This window comes from Rhinolophus sinicus, linkage group LG03, assembly GCF_036562045.2.
Source record: "Rhinolophus sinicus isolate RSC01 linkage group LG03, ASM3656204v1, whole genome shotgun sequence".
In the NCBI taxonomy this organism is placed as follows: Eukaryota; Metazoa; Chordata; class Mammalia; order Chiroptera; family Rhinolophidae; genus Rhinolophus; species Rhinolophus sinicus.
Window position 1 is genome coordinate 74,653,945 of NC_133753.1, and position 16,181 is coordinate 74,670,125.

A 16,181-nucleotide genomic window follows, 5' to 3' on the forward strand; every position below is an offset into this window, starting at 1 on the left:
ATGTGCCTATGCACAAAGGGAGGAGCATTAGGAAGATGGTCTAGCATGAAAATACTTCATAAGTTCTAAAGCCATGGTTAGCTACAGAAGCAGAGCTGACACTACGCAGGGATAGAGTGGGGTGGGTGGGAGGAGGGGGACTCTTGGTTCCATCTGTGACAGTGCCTCTCTGACAGATATAGTCCTAGGAGGTTCATCAGCCAGAAAGTAGTATAATTTTTCAGTCGAGGATGCTAAAGCACTAAGAGGTTTTGCACAAAGTCACAGAACAACTCAACAGCAAAGACAAACCTAGAGACCCATGGTCATGGGCTCCTGCATTACAACGTTACTGGACCATACTGTCTCTCTTACAATTCCTTAATCCTGGGATATGGTGTCTGCATTCCTCCTCATCTGAGCGATTCAAATGGTCATTCCTGGATCCAGAAGCCTAGTAAACACTGCCTATCAAGATGTTCTTTCTTATAAAACCCACCCATGTGTTGAGCTGAGCAAAAGGGTAGCGGGCCCATGACTTGGGAGACAAATAGCAGTCCGGAGAGATCACTGATATGCCAACACCCCTTAATGTTCCTCAGCCCTGGCTCCCCCGTCTATGGCTCTTCGAGCCCCATAGTCACTTCTGGGTGAAACAGCCATGGTTATAAGCCCTTGCCCTGACCTAGACTCCTAGAAGCCTGAACTGGGTGGCGTAGACACAATTCACAGGGTCACTGTGAGAGGGCACGACTCACTTGTAAGGTAGCACTCTGCCTTTCATTTGGAAACCCACTTAAGGCTCAGAGTAGTGGTGCTCCAAAGGCAGTATGCGCTCTCCCTGTCTGTAATATCCTTAGCTATTATCACAATGAGTATAGCACTTTAGGGGGTAACCCACTGATATAGCCGAACTTGACTCTAAAATGTACAGTAATGAACTGCAGCAGCTGTAGTGCTCTAAATCAAAGATTCCTAGCGCTGGCGAGGGAATGGGAAGGGTAGTACATCCTCTCTGTAAGTAGATTGTTTGCCAGGCAGCCTGCCTGCTACCTTAAAAGCAAAATCCTATTATACCTGTGAAACCCCCACAGTGAGGGGCAGAGTCAGACAACCATCACAAAGCAACTTGGGCAAATTCCTGGGCTGTCAGGCCACTATGCAGAGCTTTCAGGGACAATAATTATCCCATCTGCAGACTCTCTTGAAAAGCACCAGAAAAGTGCAGGTCATGACATAAGACCTCAGCAGGCAACATTGCTCTCTTGGGCAATCCCTGAGGGCCAGTCAGAACAACAAAGCCATGCACCTTGCAGAAATTTCCACCTTTTTAATCCAGCTAAAGAAATACATACACTGGATAACAAAAGCAGTTTTAGGTAGACCCAAGCAGAAGATTTTAGAAAATCGCTGTGGTTTAAAAGACAATCCCTATTCAGTAATCAGCAGAGAGATTTGGAAACAGTAGAAAGTCGAGAAAGTAAAATCTATTATAGACACTCTGGGAGCCCTGACTACATTAATGCAAATTCATTTTAGAGGTTGCTAAATTATTTACATAGTTGTGGAACTTGTAAACTGCCCTATCCTCCCAAAAGCATTGCTTTATTAGGATTCCCTGAAAATCAGAGGGGTAGCAAGCAAAGAGTACTAGATCCATTAACTCGCTACCAAATGTTTATCCATAAATTGACATGGTGGAACGGGGACATGTCTGGATGAAACAACACAAGGAACCAGAAGGATTATAATCCACATCTTGCCTCTTCTCTGCTTTCCCTTTTACATAGTTCAGGCCACAGTAAGGAGGCCAGGCACACCAGGACTGAGCTGTTCAGACCTCTGCTTTCAGAAAAAGGAGGACAGGAAACTCCTGGCACTATTCTTCCCTGCAGAACAAGGGCTATCTGATTACTATTCCACAGAAACATATTTTTTTTAGAACTGAAATCATCTGACCTCAAGGTTAAGGATGAGAGCAGGAAGAAACTCTGTGTTCCTCTCTTCCTTCACCAGATTCTCATTTCAACATTATTATTCTCTCTCCTTTTCTTCTCTCTCAATGTTAAGGCTGACGTGTTAAAAAAACCTGTCAATATATTGCCACTAACGTTCAGAATAAAAAGTGAATTATTACTAAGCTTTACTTACCTGTTTTCTGAAATTTCCAAAAAATTCACGCAGAAAAATACTGAATACTTATACTGAAATATTTCAGATTTAAATCAATTGTTCACTTCACAATGGTCTGCTGGTCTGCAGATGTTCTTTCCTTCTTCTTCCCCAAAGTACTCATTGATTCAGATGGGTTTACTAAATTTCCAGTGAGTAAACATTTCAGCTTCTGTTGGTCAGTTAGGATGTGGATTACCTACACTTCATGAGAAAGCGTCTGGTTTTTTTCTCCTGGTAAATTCAGTCATCTTTCTGGACTCATTCCTGACTCCATGGCCTTTCTAGTACTTAACAATATCTTTTATACCATGTTCTCTGTGAACAAGTGTTATTCCTAGGTAGTAGCTGAGACCTTGTTCATTCTTTGAGGAGTGTCCCAGGATGTTTGGTTATTTAAATTGTATCACAGTATAGTATCGCTTAGGTACATTGGTTTGTTTGGAGAGATATCAAAGAGTTAACTTCATTTTCTACTCCCAGTGTAACAAAACTATCACGACATGCTAAGACTGTTAAATTTCTCATGTTTCACATTCATTGCATGTTGACTACAGTGTAACAATGCTTTTTTTTTGCTTTTTTTGATAATGCGAAGAAGACACTTTCAGAAAGTGCATATTCTGTTCTTTCATTTGTGTTAGAATTGAGTAATTCTTGAGATGACTAAAAACAGAAAGGTTAATTTTCTGCATGAGCAATGGACTGAAAAACAGTATTTTATTATCTTGGATATAGTATACCATGTCTTTAAAAAATAATCAGTCTTTACTACTGACAAAGTGGGTCGTCATTCTTTCTTTTATTTCAAACATATCCTGCAGACCCCTAGAAGTAGTATTCGGTAGGATCTGACTGTCCTTAGCACTGTCACCAGAGATGCGGTACCTGCCCTCCATGAGTTTATGATGGGCTACAGAAAAGGGGCACACAAATGACGAACTACAAATTCCAAAATGTAGCTAGAATCATTTCGTGAACTCAGTGGTACAACTTGGAGATCAATGGCTTAACCAAGTGCAAACTCCAGATCTCCTAGAGTCTGGTTATTAGTGTCACATATTAAACAAAACTCAAATGAAAACAAAGGCCTTGATATTTAAAAAAAAATAAATTATAAAATATTGAATAGGCAATATATTCACATGGTTAAAAAATTACAATAATATAATAAGATGTAAGTCAAGAATTCTATTCCCACATCTGTCCCTAACCACTCCTTTTCCCCTGCCTTACCTTCTACTGGCTTGTAACTTGGTTTTTCGTATACCTTTCCAGTGTTTTCTTATGTAAATACAAGCAAATATAAATATTTGTCTTTTTCTTACACAAAAAATGGCTTACTATAGACAGTTTTTGTACTTTGCTTTTTTTTTTACTTGATAACATACCCTGGCACTCTTTCAGATCAGGATATAGAGAAAATGCACATTCTTATTACAGCTACATATTATTCTATTGGCGGGTCATCCATTGTGTGAATGTACCAGTTTGTTTCACCAGAATGCACTCTGGATTCTGACTTCTAGTCAGAAAGGTATTCTATCTCTCATTAGCTAAGGTGTTTATAGCAAAGACACTTCTTTCTAGACATACAAGTGAAAAGAGTGATTGTGAAAAATTGATACTTGAAGGACAGGAAACTTTCCCTTTTAAGTGGGCTCACTCAAAGGTCAGCTTCAGAAAGATAATCTAGACATCTCAAGGGACAGATGGTGGATCCTTTGGCTGTGTTTATTCTCTAATCTGGTTTAATCTTGGTGTATTTGGTACATGTACACACAGATACAATGCATGTACTTTTCTGAGACTTTAATTCACACATATTAAGGGAAAGGGGTGATGGGTGACTGGTGATGTAGGTAGTGACAATCCCTACGAAGAATCAAGGATACTGCAGTTCGTTATTTCTCCCCGAAGCAGCTGCATGTTGAAGTTATCAGACCATATCAGGCTTAAGGGACATTAAATGTCAGGAGAGCAGACCTGCTACAGAAAGCTGATGGGAGCTGCGGGAACCTTTAGTATCAAATGTTCTCCTGTATAATAATAGGCAGTAGCATCAATCTCAGAAATGCTGCTACAAATGTCAAAGAAAACCTTCCCCGTATATAGATTAAAGTTGCAGATAAAAACAGAGGACCAAATCAAAGCCCCAGTGTTCCCTTTTTGAAACCACCCTGCCAAAAATGCAATTTCTGAGTTATCAAAAAATAGAATCTCTCAAACAGCATTCATAAAGTTTCACATTTTGGTGTTATCACAAAAGCTTATATTGAGAAAATGCTATTTCTTCCTTCCCTCCCCCTTCACGGCTGAAGCAGCATCCTATCTTTTCTCCCTAACAAATGATGTTGACTTCAGAACAGCATGCTTGGAGCAAATAGCCCTGTGTCTGCAGAGTCAGAGGGCCACGTGCCTACGTGCACTCGCCTTTTCCTAGGAAGCCACCCCCACCCCTTCAAAAGGATCTGGGAAATAAAGTTTGTACACTGACCTTATGAAGCCAACACCAATAACCCCTGAATAAAATTTCATCCGGTGGAGCAATTTAGACACCATAAATACAATGGAGTGTCAATTGAGAAATCTCGGTGTAAAAATATAAACAGCAGAGTCTGGATTTATAAGGCCTCTTTCGGATGTGACAATTCAGACATTAAGCATTAAGTGTTTGATCTATCAAGTAGAGGGTTCAGCTGAGAGAAGTGTTTTCTGTTTTCCTAGAAGGGAGAGGCAATATGACAAAAAGAAATTTCCATCAGCTTTGGTTAAGGTACACAGACACACACACACACACACACACACACACACACACACTCACATATCTGCACATATACACCTGTAAACATGGAGAAGTTATTGCTCCAGAAGATACCTGCCAGGATTAATTTAGCAATTTGCCAGATTCCAGAGCAGGGAATGTCTGGGAAACAGAGTCAGTGACTCTATTCCTTCTACCCACTTACATATTAAAAATGACCCTAATGCATGTTCCTGACAAATGGTGTTCCGCATAATGTCATTTTTCCTGCTGTCAACCTCAGGAACGTCTTGCTCACTGACATCCCTATACAATGTTGGTTATGGAAAGGGCTCCACACAGGTTTTTAATAATCGGCTTGTTTCTTACAGAAATAGTTACAGGATTTCTTAAAATAACAAGCATTTATGCTTAGAGATTTGCATAAATGTTGTGTTCTTCTGTATCTCCATGCAATGTTACTGTTGTCCTAGGCACTTCTGGGAAACTCTTAAGCATTCAAAGTGACTCAGTTTCACCCTCTGAACAAAGTGTATGGAGGAAAGCTTTTTGAAGATAAAGACTCTTGGTATTATCACCGAGATCAGAATAGTTTCAAACGCTCTCTGTTAATCTCTTATACATGATCAATAAGTGATACCACTTGTGAATTATGCCTTTGCCATATGCTATCTCCCAAATTGCCTGCAACTTGGGTAATGCTTCATACGGTTGTTAGGATGGCAGTGCTATTACGGCCATTGGTACTTCAGACATCAAGTCTTAGAACAGAATATTCTTACTGTTTTTTTCCCCCAAATAAATATCATGTTATTAAAATAAAATTATAAATACTTTACCTACTACATTAGGAAGAAATATTATCTTACGTAAGACATTATATTTAATGTAGGTAATGCGAGGGGCAGCAGGCTGTACATTTTACTTCCTTTCCTTGCTTTATTCTGCTGTCTGGGACTTCCAGCACTATGTATGTTGAATGAGAGCAGTAAGAGTAGAAAATTCTGCCTTGTTCCAGATCTTAGGGTAAAGCATTCAGTCTTTCACCATTAAGTGTGATGTTAGCTGTGGATGTTTTAAAGATGCTCTTTATCACGTTTAGAAAGTGCCTTTCCATTCTTAGTTTGTGGAGAGATTTTATCTTAAATGGGTGCTGAATTTTATCAAAGGTTTTTCTGCATTAATTGATATAATCATTTGACTCTTCTTTAGCTTGTTGATGTGGTAGACATTGACTGCCTTTTTTAAATATTTCACCAGCTTTGCACCTGGTTTGTGGTACATAATTATTTATGAATATTGCTGGATTCAATTTGCTAATCTGTTGTTGAGTATTTTTGGGTCTATGTTCATGAGGGGCATTCATCTATAATTTTCTTTTTTATATAGTCATTGTCTGGTTTTGGTATCAGGCTAATACTGGCTTAATAAAATGAATGAAAACTGTTCCCTCCTCTTGTATTTTGTGGAAATAATTGTGTGTAATTGGTATTAATCCTTCAAATAGTTGGTAGAATTCTACAGTGAAACCATCTGCGTATATCTGAGATATTTTTTTCTGGAGTTTAAAACCTTTATGAACTCAATTTCTTTAATAATTATAGCACTATTCAAATGATTTTATATTGGGTGATTTTGTCTTTGTATTTTTATACACCTTTTTTAGTTGTTTAGGTAGAAGTATTCCTTTGATTCCAGTTACCCCTCCATAGCTCCAAACAGATAGCTTCCTCATTTAATTTTAAATTAACACAGGTCACACTTTAAAAAACTGTCTGGAAAGAAAGTAGAAAGTCTACACCAATAAGACCTCAAGAAATAAACTAGATAAAATATTGAGGGGCAAAACCTCTCTTGAAAACATAAGTATTGTTAACCAAAGGTTTGAAATTCGTAAAACAAATTTTGCTGAGCACTACAAAGACACAGGCGAATAATATTCTCAATTACAAGTCCTGCAATTGTCACAATAACGTGAATCTACATATCTCCAAAAGACCAGTTGCTATTTTCATGGAAGTTCCTTTAAATATACATTATGTCTGATGCTAAGCAATACCCATGTATATCTCACAAAGTTTAATTTGGAAGGCCCTGGCAGGAAAAAGATGGGTACTTGGACAGGTACAGGAATACATCTTAGTGACACACCTAACTTATTCTTGAAAATCTCATAGACTCCAAAGTGAAATATTTTGATTACCACTATTCTTACATCTGAAGAGATAAAAAAAAAGGAAAAGTATGGAACTGCCTTTAGTTTTAAAAGCATCTGGCTCTGCTATGGTTGCTGATTTGTTCAAATCCTGCTAATAGAAGATTGCTTAGACAGGACTCAGATTTACATGAACATTTTAAAACAATCAAAGAACAGAGCCAGCTCAAATATCAAACTCAGGCAAATGTCAATTTCCCTCTTCTTTGCTTCAACTGAAAATCAAAAGGGCCAATTTTACTAGTATTAAAACTATTTCCCCTCCTTAATAACCCTATGTGACCAAGGCCAAATCAAATGTGATATTTGCTTTTATATCAAAAACAAAGTGAACTTTTATAAATCATATTTTATGCAGTCTATAGTGTAAAGAACCAATGTGAGAGATTTATCTCAAAATCCATAAATTGAACACAAACTCACAAAATAAATTAAATCAAGTATGAAAGAAAATCAACATCCAGGTTTATGGAACAATAAATATGTAAAATGGTTGAAAAATAATGCAGCAAGGCAATCGAAACCTCAAGCAAAAAAGATAGCAAGGGATCGGTCATGCAGGAAAAAAATAAAAAATGAAGTAAAATGGGAAAGAATAGTATGAAAAGAATTTCCACACAGAAATCAAAAAGTAGCATGATGTACCTAGTGATATTACAGCAGGGGGTGAGTTTCTGAGCAGTGATCCTGTTTCCATCTCTACAGGGCAGGAGCCCTTACTTGTTCTCAGGAAATAAAGCCTGTTGGGAAATTATTTTATAACTACTCACTTCAAAAACATGTTTTGCAAAAAGCACTAGAGTTTAAGAAACTAAAGCTTTTCAAAAAGGGAAGTGACAGATACTATTAGCTGGCTGCATATTCCTGAACATTTGAATTATCATGCTATTGTTCTGACAGACTCAGCCAAAGTGGCTAACCCCTTATAGTCTAGAAAAATATTGTCACCATATCCTGAGAGTTTGTGCCTCTAAGGTAATAAGCATTTAGTGGATATGTGTATGTGGTGGTGTGCAGAAGACACCGGTGGGATAGAAGACAGAAGAAAAGTGTGATTTTTGGTTATTTTATGGCACCATTTTATTTGGGTAAGGGATGAGAAGGAAATAGAAAAGGGAAAGGGGAAGAGAGAACAAGGGGAAAAATTGAGTTGTCTTTGACACTGGAGCCTTCCTAGACTCCAAATTACTATGGCAATTGATAGCTATGATACTCGTGTGGCACTTCCAAGACCGTTTTAGCTCAGTAGTAATGATAATAGCTACCATTTATTGAGCACTTATCACATGCAGGATGTGTCTACACATTTTAAAAACATGATGACATTTAATTATCAAAACAACCCTCTGCAAGATATGGGCTTTATCGATGATGAAACTGAAGTCTTCAGGAGATTAAGTAGATTGCTAAAGATCACACAGCTAGTAAGTAGCAGAGTTAAATTCATAATTCCTATTTTGCTACTGTGGTATACTAGCTTAACATTTTTACATAATTTTGCATAAGAACAAGTTTTTTGTGTGTTTTGTTTTTTAACCCATAACCCGATGTAGGTTATAAGCTCTTTCAGAACAATGATCAGGCATTGCATTCATTTTATTTCCTCATTTGTTTAAAAAAAAAAAAAAAAGTTAAACTTAAATGCAATCTCCAAGATTTTTCCGAGCTCTACCACTCTGTTTAGGTTTCTACTTTGTAAAACCCTCAGCACTGGGAAAGCTTCCATCAACATAATAGGTGTTCAATAAAATATTCAAAAATGGCTTGTTTAATTAATGGATAAACCCCCACTTCAGGAAAAAAATGCCATAACATCAACAACCACTGGACTCTCCATTTTGTTTGAGTAACTCAAAATATTTAAAATGAGGTGACTTCATTGGTTTTACACTTCATTAATGAATAAACTGCAGAATATTTTATGAGATGCCTATTGCAATTCTTGTAAATTATAGTACTTCTTAGTTTGCCTATATATATATATATATATTTTTTTTTTTTTTTTCTCACAGTCGAACTTACTTACCCTCTCCAAACCCACTTAACGTCCCTGTTCCTACCTAACATTTGGCAAAAGGCAGCCACTCAGTGATAAACATAGTTCAAATTATACTCATTCTATCATTGTTATTATATTTTGAATCACATAACCTTTACCCAAGGAGATATCATTCCAAAATGATCCCAAATAACAATTTAAAAAAGTCCAATCCATTTTCTCTTGTGCCAATATATTACATTTCAACATGTCTCATCAAATATTTTTTAAAATCACACAATATTTTTTCTGAAAACATTTAGTCATGAGTCAGTGCTTGAAGCATTTTATCCAATACTCTGATAATTCACTAATGAGAATTTCCCCAAATTAAACTGCCTTGTTAGTTTCATTATCTATTTTTGGCTGTGAGAGAAAAATAAGTCTAAAACTTTCATAAAATTTTAAATAAGTTATTCAAAATTCCAAAGAAAGAAGTAAGTGAAGAGTTAGGTAAGGAGAGAAATTGATTCTGGGTGGCAATGGGGACAGCGGGAGGGAGGTAATCATGATACTCTCTCTTTACAAATAAAGATTTAGAACCAAGTCCTTGGATAAATATTTTCCACCAATAAGCAACTATATCTATAAACATATATCTGAATTAACATCTTCTTGGAGTATTTACTTTTATAGAGAAACAGTTTTAGTACAGGCATCCCGATAAGTATGGGTCCTGAAAATTTATATGTTAAGCTAAGAAGATCAACCAGCTCACTAATTCCCCAAAAGAGTTAAAACCTTTCCTTGAAATTTGTTCAGGCTTACAAAAAGAAGAATAAGTATACGTTTGTTATATGTACTTATTTCTATTTGTATCTGTGTGTATATACACAGATGCAAATATAAATGTAACATTTGTGAAATAACGTCTATCTCCTTAAATTCAAGAAGCTTTGGTTATAGCTACTGAGAGATTTTTAACACAATAAGATATTTATTTTTCACTAAACATTTAAATCTATCAGGTGTAGGCAGAGTTGAAACACTGTAAGACACCACAAAGAAGAGGAAAATGATGCAGTGAAAATCCTGATCCTTCCATATCATAAGATGTCACAAATACCACAAGATTCTGAACAGGATATAGAGGACAAGCAAGCAGAAATTTCAAGTTCTGTCATGGGAAAAAAAAGTAGAGCTTTGGGGGCCTGTGATGTTTTAGGTCTGGAGAAACCACAAAAGGAGACTGGAGAAGAAGCCAACAAAGCAACAGAAATGTATGTGTGGGTAGCAGTAGACTACTGCCTGCCCAAGATTGATGCCTTCAGCAAAAATACATGAGTTACCCAAATAAATCAGACACACAGAGAGATTATATTTCTGTTTCAAAAAGTACAACATAGACCATGGCAGAGAGAAATGAATTTGACCTTTGATCACAAAGTCAGAAAACCTCAGGGACACTTACCAACAACTGCAATCACTTCAAAAACTGATGATCTTTTATATTAATTCTTGCCTATACGTCACCAAATTCTGGGACTTTTATCATGCTTATAATAAAGTTAAGAGGCACTTGCTTGGATGTAAGAGGTCATTTTAGATCAGTGAGGGAAAATTTGCCAGGAAGCCTGAGAAAGAGACCACTCCCCTGAGGACCTCTCCATTGCCATGGTAACTCAAGAAATCATGTCCAAAGGTGAAGTTCAGGGGTTCAGAGTTAGAGGCTTTATTTTAACCTTGCTAATTCACCACATCATTCAGTACTGGAACTGTGATATTTTGAGAAAACTCTTCACAACCAGAAGCATCTCTGTGGTCACAGTACCATCATCATACATAGGCCAATAGGTTAATTTTCCAAATATTTTGCAAGTCTGAAACATACAATAAATGATCCATCAGTAAATACATGTTAATTATATAGTTATTTAAAGTATCTGAAGAATGCTAAAGTCCTGGGTGCTATTTTATTTTATCTTTTTTTCCCCTTGGGAGATCTCCTGTAATCAGTCTCAACATTTAGACTCAGTTCTGCATAGGACCGATGTGCTGGGCCAGCTTTCTTCCATGATATATCTTTTATTTTTTATTATTATTATTTTTTAAGAACGGTGCAGCTCTCAGAGGCCCATGTAGGGATTGAACCAGCAACCTTGGTGCTACCAACACCATACTCTAACCAACTGAGCTAACTGACCACCCCTCCCCGGCATATCTTAATAAGGTGGGACACTGCTACATGTCAGGACTTAAAGCATTTTGAAAAAAGCTTCTTGGAGTTGGGTCAAACAAACCAAACAGCAAACATTAACACTCAATTGTCTTAAAATCTTAATTAACCTCACATTCCAAAAATCTTCTTTTGCTTTCACACAAATGATGTGTTAATTGGTATGAAGAAGTTAGGAAATCACAGGCCAAGGATCCAGTATCTCTTTCCGAATTTCCAACCAGGTCTGTAACTGATTCCTTGTTTTATTTATATTGAGCCATTTCATTTCTTGAGACCTCAGCTCTGGGGAACCCACTCCCTAAGCCATTTTCTCAGAAATATGCCTCTGTTCTGAAAGGAAATCTTCTGGGAAGAGAGAGCTAAAAAAAAAATGAAAGAGAAGGCAGGAACCAGAAAGCAAGAAAAGGCATAAGAGAATAAAAGAATAAAAACAAAATAAGATAAACAAAACAGTAGAAGTATAGAAAACAAGAAAGCCCAAGATGCAAGAAAATCTCTTTGCCAATTCAAAATAAAACTCCCAAGGCTTATTCCAAGATTCAAACATAAGTATTACATCTGTGGCAAGGAGCAGAACATTATTAAAATTTTAATATTCTAACACAATTTCTCTCTTCTTCCAGAATACCTAATTCCCATTTCCCTTATTACCTGCATTTGAGAAATACATTAATTTTTTCTAAGTCAATTTACATTTTTATAAAATAATATAAAATATCTTTCCTTAAATATTCATTGGAAAAAAGTTTCAGAGAAGTGGAGTTTTTGAGACAGTATTTCTTTTATAATCAATCAAAAATTTCCTTTTCAAATGAATAAATATAGATGTTTCTATTTGCTATTATATCAGAATGGTTAAAAATGATGAGAGACTACTTGAAGAAAGAGCAGTATTTGGTTTTGCCATTTAGTAACTATGTGACCTCAGGTTTCTCTAATGTTTTAGTTTGATTTTGTGTAAAATTAGTATAATAAATAATAATAATAATAATAATAATAATAATACATTCTCACTTTCAAGTTTAAATGAGGCAATAATGCATGGTACCTGGTAGGCAATAAATTCACAATAAATACTAGATATAAATATAACTATTACCATTACTTTCATTGTTACTATTATTGATGCGGTTAAAAGATGATGTCTTTCTAAAGAAAAGGAGTGATAAGTATATAGTTCATTTTGATTCCTCACAGTCTTCACCAGTTTACCACTGATTTTTCACTTTAGAGACCATAATAAGAAAGACAAAATAATGTAGAATGGGAATGAGAAAAATAAATGTGCTTGGGAACTATTTTTACTAATTTAATAGTTCCAAATTTAGTTGTGTTGTACAGCTAGAGTAAAGCTGTTGAAACTCAGCAAGCCTCTCTTCCTCTCAACCATCCGTCCTGCAGCCGCAAAGCAGCAACCATGCGTGAGTGCATTTCCATGCATATTGGCCAGGTTGGTGTCCAGATCAGCAATGCCTGCTGGGAGCTCTACTGCCTGGAAAATGGCATCCAGCCCAATGGCTAGATGCCAAGTGACAAGTCCACTGGGGAAGGAGATAACTCCTTCAACACTTTCTTCAGTGAGACAAGTGCTGCAAGCATGTGCCCAGGGCAATGTTTGTAGAGCTGGAACCCACGGTCATTGATGAAGTTCACACTGGCACCTATGCCAGCTCTTCCACCCCGAGCAGCTCATCACAAGTAAGGAAGATGCTGCCAATACCATGTTCGGGCGTGCTACACCATTGGCAAGGAGATCGCTGACATTTTCTTGGTCCGAACTCGGAAACTGGCCAACCGGCACTCAGGTCTTCAGGGCTTCCTGGTTTTCCACAGCTTTGGCGGGGGAACTGGTTCTGGGTTCACCTCCCTGCTGATGGTATGTGTCTCTGTTGATGAGGGCAATAAATCCAAGCTGGAGTTCTCCATTTACCCAGCCCCTCGCTGCAGTCAAGCCCTGCAACTTCATCCTTACCACCCACACCACCCTGGAGCACTCTGATTGTGCCTTCATGGTTGACAATGAGACCATCTATGACATCTGTCGTAGAAACCTCGATATTGAGCACCCAACTTACGCTAACCTGAACAGGCTGACAGGTCACCTTGTGTCCTCCATCACTCCTTCCCCCAGATTTGATGGAGCCCTGAATGTTGACCTGACCAAATTCCAGACCAGCCCGAGGTCCTGTCCCCACATCCACTTCCCCCTGGCCACATGTGCCCCTGTCATCTCTGCTGAGAAAGCTACCATGAGCAGCTTTGTGTAGCAGAGATCACCAATGTGTGCTTTAACCAGCCAACCAGATGGTGAAATGGGACCCTTGCCACAGTAAATACATGGCTTACTGCCTGTTGCACTGTGGTGTCGTGGTTCCCAAAGGTGTCAATGCCACCATTGCCACCAAAAGACCAAGCGTACTATCCAGTGTGTGGACTGGTGCCCCACTGGCTTCAAAGTTGGCATTAATTACCAGCCTCCCACTCTGGTAGCTGGTGGAGACCTGGCTGAAGCACAGCGAGCTGTGTGCATGCTGAACACCACACCTATTGCTGAGGCATGGGTGGGCCTGTACAATGAGTCTGGCCTGATGGTCGCCAAACGTGCCTTTGTTCACTGGTACATGGGTGAGGGCATGGAGGAAAGAGAGTTTTCTGAGGCCCATGAGGAAATGGCTGCCCTTGAGAAGGATTAGGAGGAGGTTGGTGTGGAGTCTGTTGAAGGAGAGGGTGAGGAAGAAGGAGAGGAATACTGAAGTTAACGTGTCAAAAAGATGCTGCTTTTACACAGAAGCTTATTCTGTTTTAAACATTGTAAAGCTGTGGTCTGATCAGTTAATTTGTATGCAGCAGTATATATTCTCATATACAATTACTGGCCTATGCTTTGAAACATGATGCTTTGTTACAGACCCAAGTGGCCCATTCCTTTGATGGGTTTGAATAAAGTATCCCATCTTTAAAAAAAAAAAAGAAGAAGAAAGAAAAGGAAGAAAGGAAAAAAGCGAGAGCCTTTTGTTTTCTTTCTCTCCTGCTCTCTCTTTTTTTTTTCACAACTCAATTAATGTGGCACAAACATTTAAGTTTTTTGAAAAACTCATTGGACTAACAGACATACAATGATTGATTGTTCCCCAATTCAAAGGACTTATCACTTTAATAATATTAAGAATAAAGGAAAAGCAAAAACCTCATCATTAAATTTTTATTAGATCTAAGATATTTTCTGTTAGAGATTTTTCACCCAGTAAAGTATGAAATTCTACATGGGTCTCCAAATGAATTGCTGCTTTGGTCACATTTGTCCGTGAAATTGGGTGTATTTAATCTGGACACTTTTATTTCCTTAGGGTTTCTGCCTGAACTACTTTCCTAAAAACTTTCCAGAACCTCAAAAGGAAATCGATTGAGATATGAAATAGGAAAATAAAATGCAAGGAGAGAGGATAACAAAGATGAAATACTTTTGAGAATAAAGGCAGAAAAGTAGAATATGATAAAACAGAGTCAGGATGACAAGGAAGCCCCAGGCCTAAGGCAGAAAGATGTTTTGTTCTAGATTCAATACATATTTCACAGGCTGATGGTAAAATCCACCCCTATCTGCAGGTATATCACAGACATGACAGATTTCTAATCAATGGAATTCTAATATGTATTAAGCTCTATGCTCAGGTATAGATCATTTCAGACACAAGTATATGATTCAAACAGGTCTGTTACCTAAAGCAAATCATCTGAAAAGAGCTTTCCATTTTTGCAACACTCTCTTTTAACAGTTTCTGTAATTTTCTAAAAAATACATAAACAGAGAACTGAGCTGGATGAGAACAGCTTCATGAATTCAATTTTTCTTGTTTGGTTTTCTAGTCCTTCATTTTCTCCCCTGAGGCAATTCTTAGTATTATAACGAATAAGAAAGAGAGACAAAGTAAATAAGAGCAAGATTAAGAAACATGTGATGTACTGTGAGGTCTTTTAGGTGAAATTCTTCTCTCCAATAAATGAATACAGGAGAATTTTAATAAGTCTCCAGTTTTTAACCATTTCGTAATTGCATCATAGATCCATACATAAAAACCATCTGAAATCGGCCAGTATTACCAGCAGGTCATACAGAATGGAATTTATAGGTGAGGAAAAGACGTGCTTGCTAAGGACATCTGGAAAAGGGTGCCCCGAGTGCTTGATTCTCAAGATTATGGCTAAATCCCCCACTATTGCTAGAGAAATTTCATATAAGGGGCTAATATGGACTGAATTGTGTACCCCTAAAATTCATATGTTGAAGTCCTGATCCCCAGTAACTCAGAATGTGATTGCATTTGGAGATAGGGTCCCTAAAGAAGTAATCAAGTAAATGAGGTCATTACGGCAGGCCCTAATTCACTATGACAGGTGTCCTTCTAGGAAGATAAGAGGACGTAAGGATGCAAGCACGCACAGAGGGAAGACCATGTGAAGGCACAGGGAGAAGGTCACCACCTACAAGCCAAGGAGAGAGACTTCAGGAAAAAAAATGAACCCTGCATGTATATTCATCTTGAACTTCTAGCCTCCAAAATTAGAAGAAATAAATTACTGTTGTTTCAGCAACTGAGTCTGTGATACTTTTTTATGTCAGCTCTAGCAAATTAATAGTGTGGCAAATAAATGTCAGTGTGGTTGATTCTTGAGTTTTCAAGGATCATTGACAGTATGTAAGTTATCTAGCTTCTTTATCTGTTTTTCTTTCCATTTCTATTTCATGAAGATATTTCCCAGAAACTGTGAACAGGAATTAAAAGAAAAAGGGGTTTGCTAAAAATATTTGTTGGGGGATGTGATTTAAGAAAAA

At 37.6% G+C, this 16,181-nt stretch overlaps 1 pseudogene; it reads left to right on the forward strand.

The window, feature by feature from the left end:
- The first annotated feature begins 12,764 nt into the window (after positions 1-12,764).
- On the forward strand, positions 12,765-14,100 carry LOC109455348 (tubulin alpha-1A chain; annotated as a pseudogene).
- Positions 14,101-16,181: the final 2,081 nt, after the last annotated feature.